Genomic DNA, 15587 nt, shown 5'->3' with positions numbered 1-15587 from the left:
ATATCAAGTTATTTGTCAGTTATACCCTTTCTTTCCCCAGATGACCAGTCCATTTTCTTCTGAGATTAACTTTTTCTTGATGACATCCTTTGTACTTTTTTTTTTTTTGGCCATTCCTTGCGTTATAGACTTTCCTTGGAGAACCATTTCCAGTCATCCTGAATTATGTCTTATACTGGTTCCAGATGGCTCTGGAGGAGATAGTGAGGCTGCTGATTTTACATAGCCCTATCTCATTAAATCCAATTCACTTGCAAGTCAAGACATCATCTTCCTGATACCATTAGTCCCCTTCAAGAACAAAGGAAGAACAAGAATTTGTGAGGAGGAGTAGTTGTCCCACTGGGGACTGGCAAGCTCCAGTTGGGCAAGATTACTTTTCCCTCCCTTCCTTCTCCTTCTCTCCCTTCCTCCCTCCCTTCCTCCCTCCCTTCCTCACTTCCTTCCTCTCTTCCTTCCTTCCTTCCTTCTTCCTTCCTTCCTTCCTTCCTTCCTTCCTTCCTTCCTTCCTTCCTTCCTTCCTTCCTTCCTTCCTTCCTTCCTTTTTTTCTTCCTTCCTTCCTTCTTTCCTTCCTTCCTTCCTTTCCTTCCCTCTGTCTACACGGGGAATCATGTAGGTGCTCTGCCCAAAGGAAAGTGAATTTCTTGAAATAGAGCTCTGGAAACTTCAGGCTTTAGTAAGACTCATTGGAATTCAAATGAAACTACTTGAGTAGGCCTTAAACTCAAATCACTTTGGCTTTCATTGTCAATGATAAGTCACCATCCAACTCTCAGTTGATCATTGTTTGGATTTTGATGGTTTAGAATTAAATAGCAATTGTTTCTATCCTATCCAGAAACTCTTGAGAATCTTTCTCTCCCAGATTATTTTTGTATTGATAAATACAGTAATCTTTTGTCTCAGTTCTTACCTAATCTTAATCATTACATGTATATGGCCTCTAATAAACTGAGATCTGGGAAAGACCTTAATTTAGAAAGTCCAAAATCACCCACTTCATCCAGAACTATCTCCTTTTGTCTTGACTTGTTTTACTGAACTTTGGTGACTTTGAAGGAGAGAGTGAGGTGACAACTTTGTATAGTTCTGTCTCACTTAAATCTAATACATGTGTAAATCAAGATATTAATCTCATGATGTCATTGATCTTCTTTGAGAATGAAGAACCAACAATAAGAGAAGTTATGGAAGTAAGCTAGTGAAGACTTAGTTGTAACTGATTGGATGTGGGAGAGGGAAAAGTCAAAGATGCTTTGGGTTTGTAGATCTTGGTGACTAGGTTAACTAGGAAATATGATGGTACCTTTAATAGAAATAGGGAAACTAAAAACCTCATCTCGTCACCCTTTCCAGTCATGATTGTTCCTTCTTTCATATTCTTGATATGGTAAGCGAGGAGGAAGAATAGCCACACTCTGTTTTCCACTACCACTTCTAGAAAGCTCATTTTCCATCATCACTAAACAATCTCTCTTCTTTTGATGTTTACTCTATCCATCTATATCAAAGCAACCTATATTATTGTTACCTATTGGCCTCCAGGTCATTTTCTGTAGAGGGCCGGAACTCTGGAGAAGTATACTTGAAACAAGGATGTGAAGACCAAGTTAGCACCCTGGATACTTTAGAATCAGCACCTTGGATACTTTAAAATCCACTGGACTCAGGATAAGCAAAAGCCCTTTGTCTTTATTCTTTGTCGAAGTCAGAGGAATGGCCACACAAATCCTGCCAGGAGTCACTCTGGCTTGTCTTACTCCATCCTCTAATCCCTCCTCCCAATCTCTCTATACACCAACAGATTGAGCCAGCACAGAATAGTGGGGTGGGCCATTTTCCAAGCAAATGCCAATAGAGTATTGTCCAATAAGTAATTAGCTTTAAGTGCTTGGTTATCCAAGTGCATCTGCTCAGAGATTCAGCCCTGTACACAAGAATACTTATAACAAGATGTTAACTTAGTGGAAGTGATGAAATGATGGGTTTTTTTTTTTATTAGTATGTATATACTTAGTACTTAGCATGATACTCTAGTCAAGACTCTGATCAAGATCTGGGTTAGACTGTGACAGACACAGACTGTGAAGGAGACAATAAAGACTCTACACTCTATTCCTGATCATTCTCATGGTGTCTATTCTATTGAGACCAAGGCCTGTCCGAAGGGCCTCCAGAAAGCTAGCCCGAACATTACACTTTGGGGACCAGCCTTGGTCTTAGTGGAGGAGTGAAGTAGACAGGAGAACCACCAAGAGGATGGTCAAAAATGGAATGTCTCTTTTCCAGTCCTCTCAGCCCTTAAATACCCTATTACAATTACGTCATTACAGCATCCTGAATATGTGTGAACTAGAGAACTATTACATTACCACTCTAAGTACTAAGTATATGCATACTAATAAAAAACCATCATTTCATTGATTTCACTGATTTAACACTTTGTTGTAAGTATCCTTGTTTCAAATATACTTCTCCAGAGTTCCGGCCCTCTACAATTCTCTACCTTCTTTCTCAAAGGAGTTTGCTACCTGGCTCACAATCTTCTTTTCCATCTCAACTTCTTCCCTCATCCTTGAGGATTTCAATGTTTCATTCCTCTGGCTATTTCTTGGACTATCCTTACCTCACAATTCATCATCCTCCTATATCTCCTGACCTATATTTACATTCTATTCTAACTAGCCACAGGGTACTAACTACTTAGATCTCAGCATCATCTGAAGCTGTTTCACTTTTATAATTTCCAACACTGAAATTACCTCTTTCTCTGTCTCTATCTCTATTTTTCTGTCTCCCTATTTCATTCTTTTCCTTCCTTCCCTTACTCTTCTCATATCTATTCTTTGTTTCTTTGTTCTTCTCCTAGTTCCATTAATTCTTATGAGTTCTAGTCATATAAGATCATGACTCCATACTTAAAGAGTTCAATAATATACTGCCTTTCATTTTTGAAGCACTTGCCCCAATTTATATCTCACCAGTCCTCAATTGGAATCACAACCACTCCCTACCTTTTCTGGTTCTAATTTCCAATACAAAAAGCTGTAGGAAGCCATGAAACTGTACTAAATTAGTTGCAAATATATGTTATCAAATTTTACAATTCAATTCAACAAACCAAACTATTAAGCATGTATTTGGTTCTCACTGCTACATCAACATCCTCTTCTGATTTACTCTCAGTTATACTGCTGTAAGTAGTTACTGGGTGTCTTTCCCTCTTCTCAAGCCCAGAATACCCTAATCTCATTCTCTCTATGGATAAGATCTTGCTTTCACTTTACTGAAAACTGAAACCTACTTTCCTGAGTTTCCTCACCTTCCTTGCTCGCCATCTCAACACCTCTTCACCTGCCCTCTCCTCCATTCCACAGGCTTAGAAGATGATGGATCATTCTTTATATCAAAACTAATCCTACTAGTATGTTAAATCTCATTTCTTTTAATCTTCTGTGGAGGCTTATCTATTGATCCTTCCCTCTCTCTCTTTTTTATTGATTGATTCATTCTCTGTTGTTTACAAAAATGTTTAAGTTCTCTCTGTCTTAAAAGAAAAAAATCACCAACTTTCCACTTGTCCCAGTGATCCCTTAAGCTAGCATCCAATATATTTCTTTACTTTTATAGTTAAATTTCCAGAAAGAGCAGTTTATACTTACTTCAGTTCTTCACTACTTTTCAACCCATTGCAATTTGACTTCAGACTCAAATGATCTCTCAGGGGATAACTAAATGATTTACTTAAAAATGAATTTTATTAATATCTTCTGTTTTTATGTCACTATCTCTTTCTTCCTATCTCCTCCCAGAGAGCCAAGACTTATAGTAAAAAAGAAAACAAAAGAGGAAGAAAAAAATGTCAGCCAAACTAAACAACATATTAAAATAAGTTTGACATTATATAGAATGTTATATGGAATGTTCCACATCCATAATCTCCCACTTCTGCAGAGAAATAGAGAGAAATATTAATGTGTTATATCTTTTCTTTGGAGCTAAGTTCTATGATTATAATTTTGTAGTATTCAGCTTTGATGTTGTTGTGGTAGTGGTTTTCTCATTTATGTTGCTGCAGTCACGTATATTGCTTTTCTGGTTTTGATTGCTTTGCATCAGTTTATATAAATTTTCCTATGGTTCTCTGTAATCATATTCATTATTTCTTAGCAGGACATTATTTTATTATATTCTTATATCACAAATTGTTTGGCCATTTCACAATTGGCATTTATTTTGTTTCCAATTTTTTTTACTACCACAAAAGTATTGCTATAAATAGGACTTTTCTTTTTGTTAATTCATGATCTCTTAACTGTTAAATCTGATATCCTTATCCTTTTTGGCTTTGCTTCAGTTTTTGAAACTATTACTATCCTCTCCTTATTTGCTTTCTATAACACTGCTCTTCTGTGATTCTTTTTTTTTTTTTTTTTAATCTATTTGTCCAACTCATTGGCCAAACATTTATTAAGCTCCTGTACCAGGCAAAAAGGCCAAGGTGTCCCAGTGCATCCAAGGATATCTCCAGTCATCTTGATTTCTATCTGGCCATTGAATCCAGATGGCTCTGGAGGGGAAAGTGAGACAGGTAACCTTGCCCTAACTTAAATCCAATTCATTTACATGTCATGGCATCACCTTGCTGATGTAATGAATCTCTTTGAGAACAAAAGACAAACAACAATAACAAGTCCAGGGGATACAAATAAGAAAAGAAATATAGTTCCTGCCCTCAAGGTGTTTATAATCTAAGAGAAGACAACACACAAAAAAAGGCTGTTGGGGTTGAAGAAAACACCAGGGGAATTATGTTCCTTGGAATTCGACTGAATCAGAACTGTGGATTGAAAGTTAGTGGAGAGTCCAGATTTATTGTTCTATAAAGGAAGGCTTTGAGGGAGCTTCTACACTCTAACCCGCCAATCAGTGGACAAAGGAACCTGGAAAATGTTGACTATCTAAAGCTGAATTGAAGAGCATCATGATGAGATTTCAGGTGATTAGCATATCTGGAGTACGACATTATGTTCCATGGGAGTTCAACTGAAGAGGAGTTGCAGATGGAGAGTAGAGAATTAACTGGAGAATTTAGATTTAGTGTTCAATAAAGGAAGACTCTGGAAGAACTTCTACATTCCAGCCTTCCAATCAGTAGATAGAGAAACCTGAGGAAATGTTGACTGTCCAAAGCTAAATTAAAGAGCATGCTGATGAGATTTCAGGTAGGTAGCATATTTAGCTAACATCATCATCATGTTCCATGGGAATTCAATTGAAGAGAAGCTGCAGATGGAGAGTAGAGAATTAATTGGAGAGTCCAGATCCAGCCCTTTAAAAAAGAAAGCTTTAGGAAGAGTTGAATATTCTACCACTTGTAACAGGCAGGCTTGACTCAGTTTGTATTAACTAGGTTCCATGTTAGAATAAAATGAGACACTTGTGTAGGTTACTCAACAGGTAACAAAAGGAAGTTTACTTAGCCATAGACAAAAGCTTATTCAAAAAGGATACTGTGGTACTTACTTTTGGTAGATGTGTCCATCCCTTCCTCTCAACTATGGAAAGAAATCTGGTCAGCAGAGGAGGATGGGATGCCCCTGTGGGTCTTGTTATTGGAACATTCATCAAGTCTGAAGGGTACTGTGTGTACTAATACCTTAGGAGTTATGGCCCTAGGGGACCAGAAAGCCATTCTAATATGGTCAGAAGCCATTAGAAAGCTGAATTAAAGGAGACATAGCTTAAGCTTTAAGATAGAATTACTGCCTTTCATAGGAAAAGCTAGCCTAACCCAAAAGGGGAAAGAGAGAAGGGGGGAGAATTGGACATGGGAGAAAGCCTGGGAGATGGTGATCCTATAGCATCACTCCTTCTCAGTGACTGTCTCCTTCTCCCTAGCCTTAGGTGTTCTTGAAGGAATTGTCCTAGATTCTCTTCAGAAATCCAAGTCAAGCTCAACTTGTACCTTTCAGGGAAGCAGAGCTAGGCTGACTCTTACTACAATTCTCAGGATGGCATGATGTCCTAATTCTGGGATTTATTGCTTGAAAAGCACAAACCAATTTCAGATGAGTACCTATGAATAGCCTCCCTTCCCCTAACACTACAGGGATGACTTGGGAGGGGAGAGAAATATGAATAAACACAAGCTCTTGCCCCCTCAGCCTCAACTCTTCTCTGCTGCATTCAATTTCAGTGGGTTAGTCCTGGCTCTTTTCACCACTAAGTATGGTCTGGTTTCCACATATATTACCTTCCTTGCTGCTGGTTGGCACTCATGTGTGGTACAGAGGAACAGTTTGCCTCATCTGCTTCCCCTCCTCTCAACTGTTTTCCATCTCCCCTTCACCACCTGTGCTCTCCATTCCTTGGCTCTGCAAATCTTCAATCTTTCTACAGAAAGTTTGACAGAAGGACATTTGGACTTTATGTTTCAGATGTCTTAAAGAATGCACTAGGGATTCCTTTACCCTTTATGCTCAGCTACAGTCATATGTCTCATGACTGTTTCCTGGCAGAGAGCACAGAACAGTGTTCAGTTGGATCCCTAAAGGTGAATAACTTCCCCTTTGGAGATTATTCACAAAGCAAGCTGGGGTGTGATTGCATCTGGTCCCTAGACTTTAATTACAAGAGCCCCCATGGCAAACTGAGAATAAAGAAAGCTACAGCGTCACTTCCAAGCATGTGAGAATCCAGAGAAGACACTCTAGGGAAGAATAGTTGTCAGTGAGCTCAGGATGGGGTTCCAGGTTTGGATGTGAACAGCTAAAGCTACCCTCTCAAAGGACAATGACAAGTACATTGTTGAGAGTTTTTAAATGTCATCCAATGGTATATGGGCACAACAGAACATATCTATATCCCTTTTCCACTGCTGATTTGATTTCACAAATCCAGTCTTGGAAATGAGGTTCATTTGTTCATTTAATATATATTAGTTAAGAAAGTAGAAACTACTTGGGGCTGGGGATGGAGATATTATGGTTCTGCCTTCAAAAACCTTCAAGAAAATCTAGGCTAACACTTTCTCTCTTTTCAGTTGGGGAAGGCAAGGTCTAGAGAGCCTGTCTAATGTCACACAGTGAGTTAGTAGCAAATTCAGAAACATAGCTCACACATCTTCATCACTAAGCCAATGACCACTTATATTATTTTATGCTTTCTTTCTCCTCTTCTCTGGCTTGTGAAATTACTAGGATTTTCAGACATGTTATACATCAATCTTTCTATAATAACTATTCTCTCACTCCTGGGGAACTGGAAGGAATGGGAAGTAAAAAGATCCTTCACTAGCTGAAGACTCCATAGATAATCTCTCTCCACATTCTTATAGTCACATGCATATGCTGAAAGATGAGCTGAGATCCACTCTGCACAAGCTGGTTACTAATGCCAGAGACACAGCGGGAGTTGGCATTGTTTTGACAGTATAAAAAGGCACTGAAACTTAAATGGCCTAAATTTAACATTCCATCTCTGTGAGCTGTCACTCAGAAACCTTGCTGAAAATCATTGATCTGACATTAGCTCCTTCACTGGAAGACAGATCAATGGGAAAGCCACAGCTGAGCAGGAGGAAAAATCCACCATCCATACATATTGCATTTCCTCATATCCCAGCATGGTAGGAAGTTTATTTAAAATACCTCTCTCTGTCTTGAAGATACTCTTATTTTACTCCCCTTCCATCCCTCACCTAGTTTCCTACCTGGAGTCAAATTTACTAGGGGGGATTTTTCTTTAGCAAGCAGTTATGCACGAGCACACACACACACACACACACACACACACACACATACATATGTGCGCACACACACACATCCACACTCCCACAATCACACACACACTCACATACGCACTCACACACCCACCCACACTCTCACACTTGCACATACACACACACTCACATCCACCCACACTCTCACACACACACTCACATATACACTCACACACACTCATACACACACACACACACACACACACACACACACACACACTTTGTTTTTTCTTTCTGGAACTTTGGAAGCCTGAAATACTTGAGAAGTGAATTCAATCAATTCTATTTTAATCATTTTCTTTGCTTCTGCTTTTTCCCATCTAGGAAATGAAAACTAGATTCTAGTCACTGCTTTACTACCTCATATAATCTTGTAAAAGACACTTTCACTGAACCTTAGTTTCCACATCTGCAAATTGGGGAGTTGGACTAGATGATTTCTAAGGACTCTGTCTATGTTGAAGGTTCCCTCTGGTTGCAATGTTCTATCTTCTAATGCTTACAGATAGGTCCTTCTAGGTCCAACATGTATTGATGTTGGGAGCCTTCAGTGGAATGACTTTTCCAGTGTAGAGGCCTAGAAGTCACCCTAGGTTTTTGAAGTCCAATCCAATGAAGCAAAAGCTCTGACAGAGCTTAGAGCACAGGTCCAGTGATACACTGTATGTGGGCTGTGCCTTGCTAGGTTGGCAGAATTTTTGGAACATTAAGTAAGGGAAGTGATTGTCTTCTACACAGAAACAAAAGTGCATATAAATAAAAAAGATGGAGAATGTTATCTTTTGATCATAGACTGAGCCCTTATCAGAAATTCTCCCTGCTCTAAATGGCTCCAGGACTTTTCACGATCTGTCTCCCAGGCCTAGAATGCTCTTCTGGTTCATGTCTGCCTTCTCTGCTTCTTGGCTTCCTCCAAATCCTACTAAAATCCTACCTCCTACAGAAAGCCTTTCTCAATGCCTCTTAATCTAGTGCTATCTTTCTGTTGATTATTTCCAATTTATCCTTTACATAGCTTGTTTGTATATCACTGTTTACATGCCATCTTCCTCATTAAACCAAGGAATTATTTGTGTGTGTGTAAGTGTGTGAGTGTGTGTGTGAGTGTGTGTGTCTCCAGTGCTTAGCATAGTCCCTGGCATCCAAATGGTTATTGACCAAGTGGAAGAGATTCTTTAGTTTATAGTCTTAGAATTTGGATATGGAAGTGATTTGGAAATCATCTAGACCAATTCATTTATATAAAAGGAAAGTGACAGAGAGGTAAGGTAACTTCTCTACTTCTCTATGGCTGAACAGGTAGTAAGTAGTGGCAAAATCAGTATTTGAATACAAATTGTCAGATTCCACCTTCATTGTTTTTTCATGTACTGTCTCAGTCTTCAAAGCACTAGTTATGTACAAATTTGTCTTGAAATTAGCAGGGCATAGTATGGTGATCAACTATGAGTAACTTAGTTATTCTCAGCAATACAATGACCCAAGACATGATGAAAAATGAAGTCTACCTCCAGAGAAAGAACTGATAGAGTCTGGATGCAAAACAAAGCATAATTTTTTTCACTTAATTTTTTTCATTTTTTTTTTTTTGGGGGGGATTTCTGCATTTTCTTTTACATTGAAATTTCTTTCAATTTAAAAAAAATTAATTACATATTACATTTACAGTACATAATTACATGTAATTAATTACATATTACAATTAACATGGAAATGTTTTGCATGACTGCACATATATGACATCAAATTGCTTACATTTTAGGGAAAAGAATTTGAAACTCAACATTTTAAAAAATGAATGTTAAAATTGTTTTTACATGTAATTGGGAAAAAATAAAATATTTAACTCAGAATTTAAAAAAAGGTGTTCAGCTTCACATCTGGTTATAGGATTTCCATCTTGTTCTTCTGTTGATACAGCAACAGAACTTGCTACACAGAATCAATAGTTTGGCAGAGCATTGTGTTTTGATAGGGCATTGTGTTCTAGCCTTATTCATTCTTGAGAATGATAAACCAAATAGATTCTGATGTATTGGATATGCACATTGCTAAATCTTATTTCTGCTACCACAGCTTCTCTGTCATATTCATTCTATTCTCACTATTCATGCAGCCACCAACTTGGTTCAGTCCCTCATCACCTCATTTCAGGACTATTCAATAATATCCTAATTAATCTCTCTTGCTGAGGCAATTGGGGTTAAGTGACTTGCCCAGAGTTACACAACTACTAAGTGTTAAGTGTCTGAGAGCAGATTTGAATTCAGGTCCTCCTGACTTCAGTACTGATGCTCTATCACACTGCACCATCTAGCTGCCCCTAATTAATCTCTTAATTAAGTCACTTCATCCTATATTCAAATGAAAAAATGATTTTCTTTAAGGGCAGATTTGACCAAGTCCTTCATCTACTTAATAATCTGCAATGATTCCCTATTGCCTCTAGGAGCAAATACCAAGTCCTCTAGTATTTAAAGTCATTTGTAAACTGCCCCCAAGCTTTGTTTTTCAGCTTAATTCTATATTACCATTCTTCACATATTCTGTGTTCTAGTTGAATCTGATGTTGCTCACATAGAAATAAATCCATTTCCCCTCTCTTTGCCTTTGTATTGATTTATTCTGTATGGATTTATGCATTTACACATTGTCTCTGCCTGATACAATCTAAGTTCCTTGATCTCTCTATGCAAGCAGAGAGCCTTCTCTTCACCTGAGACATGGATGAATTGAGGAGACAATGGCAGAAGGCATCAAAATGATGTTGTCTGGCACATGATTGCCATTGGATAATGCCTGCTGATTGATTGATCTTACACTCTTAACAATATTTTCACATAATTTACTGTCATTAGAGATTATAGAGCAGGTTTCAGGAATATCAAGTTATTACCATCACCCCTAGAACCTGATGAAGATGGCCGGGGACCTTCAACTAAAGGTTGAGAATAACAGGGCCCTCTGCCCTTTCTCACCACCACCAGTACCAACTGCTAACTGATTGCTGCTGACAGCAAGAGCTTTGGGAGTGGTAGCATTTCCAAAATCACTAGCCTATCTCTTATAGCCACCATCCAGGAGCATCCCCTGTGGAGAGGCAGCCTAGTATCTGTTTCTGCAGGGGCTACAGCTAAAATCACATACATTGAAGACCCAGAAAGGAAGGTCTTGTCACCAAAGTCCTTGGCACTGTCAAATCGTTTGACATCTGAAGTTGATATAATTTTGTCTGTGGAAATGACATTAAAAAAAAGACTTTACTTTCAATTGCCATTGTACTCTAAAGACCATGATACTTTTCCATCCACAATATCCTCTTTTCTTGATCCTCTTGTTCCTTTATTCTAACATCAATCTTGCTTTTCCAAGCCTCAGCCTTGAATTACTCCCACCATCTGTTGCCTTTGCTCCTACTCATTTATTGGTGAATGAAGTTGGAGAAAATTATGAAACTGTGTTGATTGAGTCCACTATAAATTTATATTACTTGATCTCATTTGAGCTCTCAATATGTCAAGGCAATCTTTTTATAATGTCTTAATTGACGCATTCATTACAAAACTTTTCCAAACCTTTTCTTCTATCCTTAGATCTTTCATGGATCCCCTTCCCCTCACCCTCTCAGCTTGCCTCATATTTTACTCAAAAAAAAAAAAAAATCAAAGGCATTAGCTGAGAGTTCTTTCTTTTTCCTTCCTCCCCATCTTATATCCCTCATATGCCTTCTACCACTATTTTTTCCTTCATTCTTATCTCACATGAAAAGGTGGCCTTCTACCATCACAAGTGATCTCATTCCATTATTGTTTGTCCTTTGTTCTTGAAGAGGACCATGATATCGGGAAGTGATGCTGACATGCAAGTGAATTGGATTTGAGGGAGGGAAGGCTGTACAAGGTCATCTGCCTCACTTTCCTCTCTAGAACATCTGGGTTCAGTGGCAAGATATAGATCAAGATGACTGGAGATGGTTCTAGATGTCTTCAACATATAAATGATGATAGGATATAAAGACAATTTTCTTTAAAAAAAAAGGCAAGCTATTCAACATCCCTACAAAAATGCTCCAAATAATAGTAAATGGAAATGAAAATAAAATGGAGCCTCCAAATGATGCCTATCAAGTGGGCAAAGATGACAGAAAAACAAAAATAAAAACTGCTGGAGAGACAGTAGGAAGACAGGCCCACAAATGTATTATAGGCAGAATTGTCATCTCTGTCAGCTCTATTCTTAGTAATCTTCAATTTCTCCTTATCTATTGGCTGCTTCTCTACCACCAATAAATACATTCTTTTCTCTTCATCCTAAAACAAAAAAACAAAAACAAACTCTATTTGATCTATTTATCCTTCCTATCATTTCATAGCTCTCATTCTTTTTGTGGCTAAACCAATTGCTTAACTTTTTGTATTCATTTACAATTAGTGCCTCTTTTTTCCTTTCCTCTTAATCTCTTCTTAGTTCTCTTGAAGTCTGGCTTCTGATCTCATTATTCAACCAAAATTGTTCTCTCCATCATTATTAGTGGTCTCTTAGTTGCCACATCTACTATCTTTTTTCTCCATCCTTATTCTTCTTGACTTTTCTTCAACCTTTTACATATCACATCAACCTCTTTTCCTTGACACTGTCTCCTTCCTAGGTTTTCTCTGACACTACTCTAGCTTGATTTTTCTCCTGTGTTTTGAGCACTCCATCTCAGGATCCTTTGTTGGACCTTTGTTCAGGTCATATCTGCTATACATTAGTGTCCCCTTGGGCTTTGTTCTGGATCATCTTCTTTCTTTATACTATCTCACTTGGTGATGTCATCAGTTCCCATGGATTCAATTTCATCTATATGAGAATGAGTTTTAGATCTATTTTATTTGTTCATTTCTAACCACTCTTCTAACTTCCAGTCTCAAATCAATAAACATTTATTAAGTACCCACTATGTGACAGGCACTATATTAAACACACATATGGCTATTATCATATGACTATGATAATATCTCTATTATCACTAGAGATATGCCATATCTCTAAAAGCCTATTGGACACCTCAAATTGGATAACTCAGAGACATCTTAAACTCAATGTGTCTAAAACTGAATTCATCATTTTCTTTCTTTACTGCTGCTTCCCTCTCTAACCATCCTGATTACTGTCCCTATTACTGTCCAGGATATCCTCATCCTAAGAGTCACCCAGTCACACTTAGGTATCATAGTTGCTCACTCTCTCATCATCTCCTGTTGCCCATTTCCATAACCAATCTATTTCTTAATTCTGTCAATTTTACTCATGGAATATCTTTCATCTATATCTATTCCATTCCTGTGAAACTGCACCCTCCTCAGTACAAACTTACACTAGACTTACCCCACACACCTGGATTATTGCAATAGCCTTTCAGCTGATGTTCCTGCCAAAATCTCTCTACACGTCTATCTATCCTGAATTAAGTTGTCAAATTAATCTTTTTAAAAGGCAAGTCTGACCAAAATCATCCCCTATTTAATAATCTTTAGTGGCTTCCTATTACTATAAGGATAATGTATAAAATCCGATGTTTTGCTTTCAAAGCTCTTCATAACTTGCCACTCCCAACTTTCCAGTTATAGCAAGTCCCCATGTATAGTGAGGGCTGTCTCCTCCCAACATGTATCATGGATGTGTCATTTTGTAGCTTGAAGGGAGGCAGAGTAGACATGTCTAGTTTTTTCTCTCTTCTCTCCCCACTTTGTTCTCCAAAAAAGAATTAAATTGCCAGAAGGGGAAGTAGAAAGTTGGGGCCAGAGGCCACTCAGCTCTCCTTAGAGAGAGGGAATTCCAGGTCAGAATTTTATCTATTTATTCTCTTAAATATTGTTAACCTAGGGCATGAGGTTTTTAGGTTCAATCTAACTTTTGATTGCAGTTTCAATAGTGGGGGAAGGAAGATATAGCTAAGTCTTGATCCCTCTTCCCACCAACTAACAGTTTCACAATGAACACACATATAGTAATTAGACAATAAATAAATTTTTCCAAATTGGTAGCAAAATAGAAGTCAGAGAAAGTATTTGTAAGAGAATAAAGAAAGAAGGACTTCTCAAATTGAAACTATTTATAGACATATGAAAAGATGCTCCAAATCATTATTAATCAGAGAAATGCAAATTAAGACAACTCTGAGATACTACCACACACCTGTCAGATTGGCTAGAGTGATAGGGAAAGATAATGCGGAACACTGATACATTGTTGGTGGAATTGTGAACACATCCAGCCATTCTAGAGAGCAATTTGGAACTATGCTCAAAAAGTTATCAAACTGTGCATACGCTTTGATCCAGCAGTGTTTCTACTGGGCTTTTGCCCCAAAGAGATACTAAAGAAGGGAAAGGGACCTGTATGTGCCAAAATGTTTGTGGCAGCCCTGTTTATAGTGGCTAGAAGCTGGAAAATGAATGGATGCCCATCAATTGGAGAATGGTTGGGTAAATTGTGGTATATGAACGTTATGGAATATTATTGTTCTGTAAGGAATGACCAGCGGGATGAATACAGAGAGGACTGGCGAGACTTATATGAACTGATGCTAAGTGAAATGAGCAGAACCAGGAGATCATTATATACCTCAACAATGATACTGTTTGAGGATGTATTCTGATGGAAGTTGATCTCTTCGATAAAGAGAGCTAATTCAGTTTCAATTGATCAAGGATGGACAAAAGCAGCTACACCCAAAGAAAGAACACTGGGAAATGAATATAAACTGCTTGCATTTTTGTTTTTCTTCCCGGGTTATTTATATCTTCTGAATCCAATTCTCCCCGTGCAACAAGAAAACCGTTCAGTTCTGCACACATATATTGTATCTAGGATATACTGTAACCTATTTAACATGTAAAGGACTGCTTGCCATCTGGGGGAGGGGGTAGAGGGAGGGAGGGGAAAAATCGAAACAGAAGTGAATGCAAGGGATAATGCTGTAAAAAATTACCCTGGCATGGGTTCTGTCAATAAAAAGTTATTAAAAAAAAAGTTCAAAAAAAAAAAAAAAAAGAAAGAAGGACTTCTCCCATTGGGAGAAGTAACTCAGGTCACCCAGGAGAGAAAGTCCTAGATCTCACTCAAGGGGAAGGTCCTCAAAGGCAACCTGGGAACAAGGACATGAAAGAGATTGACAGCTCCTATCATGTCTTTCCAGAATCTTTTTCTTAACCCAAAGTGGAGCTGAGCTGTTCTATCTTTCCTCTCAAAATTGGAAGCCAGAAGCATATGGATTGTAAAAGGGCTCAAAGAGACTTGGAAACTTGAAGAGAATTTGAAGATCCCCCTACCCTGTCCTTGCCAGTTTGGCCCCCGCCTCTAGACAGGTATGAGACATTGGTCCACTATGAGTTTTGGGACTTGAATTACATGATCTTTTTAGGTCCTGCTCACCCTCATATGCTCTTTGATCCAGTGATACTGGCCTCCTTGTGTTCCTCACATAAGTTACTCTATTTCCTGATGCTGTGAATTTTCACCTGAGATTCAGTTCAGTCATTTTTCAATTGTGTCCAACTCGTTGTTACCTAGAGAGAAGGGACAGCAAGATAGCACAGTGGACAGAGCTCCAGCTGTAAAGTTAGGAGGACCTAAGTTCAAATCAGACCTCAGACTCTTAGCCATTCCTAGTTGTTTGAGTCTGGGCAAGTCATTTAACCTCAATTATTTCACCAAAAAAAAAAAAAATACTAAAGTGGTTTGCCGGTGGCTTCCCCCAGGTCCTTTTATAAATAAGGAAACTGAGATAAATAGAGTTAAGTGACTTGGCCAAAGTCA

General features: G+C 38.2%; 1 long non-coding RNA gene across 1 annotated transcript; it reads right to left on the bottom strand.

Annotated features, from left to right (window-relative positions):
• Window positions 1–3993: 3993 nt before the first annotated feature.
• Window positions 3994–15331, bottom strand: LOC127546656 (uncharacterized). Its single transcript, XR_007950039.1, has 3 exons — window positions 15204–15331; window positions 6258–6397; window positions 3994–5287 (listed from the first exon to the last, which is right to left on the bottom strand). It is a non-coding gene; the product is annotated as an uncharacterized LOC127546656 (long non-coding RNA).
• Window positions 15332–15587: the final 256 nt, after the last annotated feature.

The sequence above is a fragment of the Antechinus flavipes genome, chromosome 2 (assembly GCF_016432865.1).
Source record: "Antechinus flavipes isolate AdamAnt ecotype Samford, QLD, Australia chromosome 2, AdamAnt_v2, whole genome shotgun sequence".
NCBI classification, from domain to species: domain Eukaryota; kingdom Metazoa; phylum Chordata; class Mammalia; order Dasyuromorphia; family Dasyuridae; genus Antechinus; species Antechinus flavipes.
This window is presented reverse-complemented; position numbering and strand designations above follow the sequence as displayed.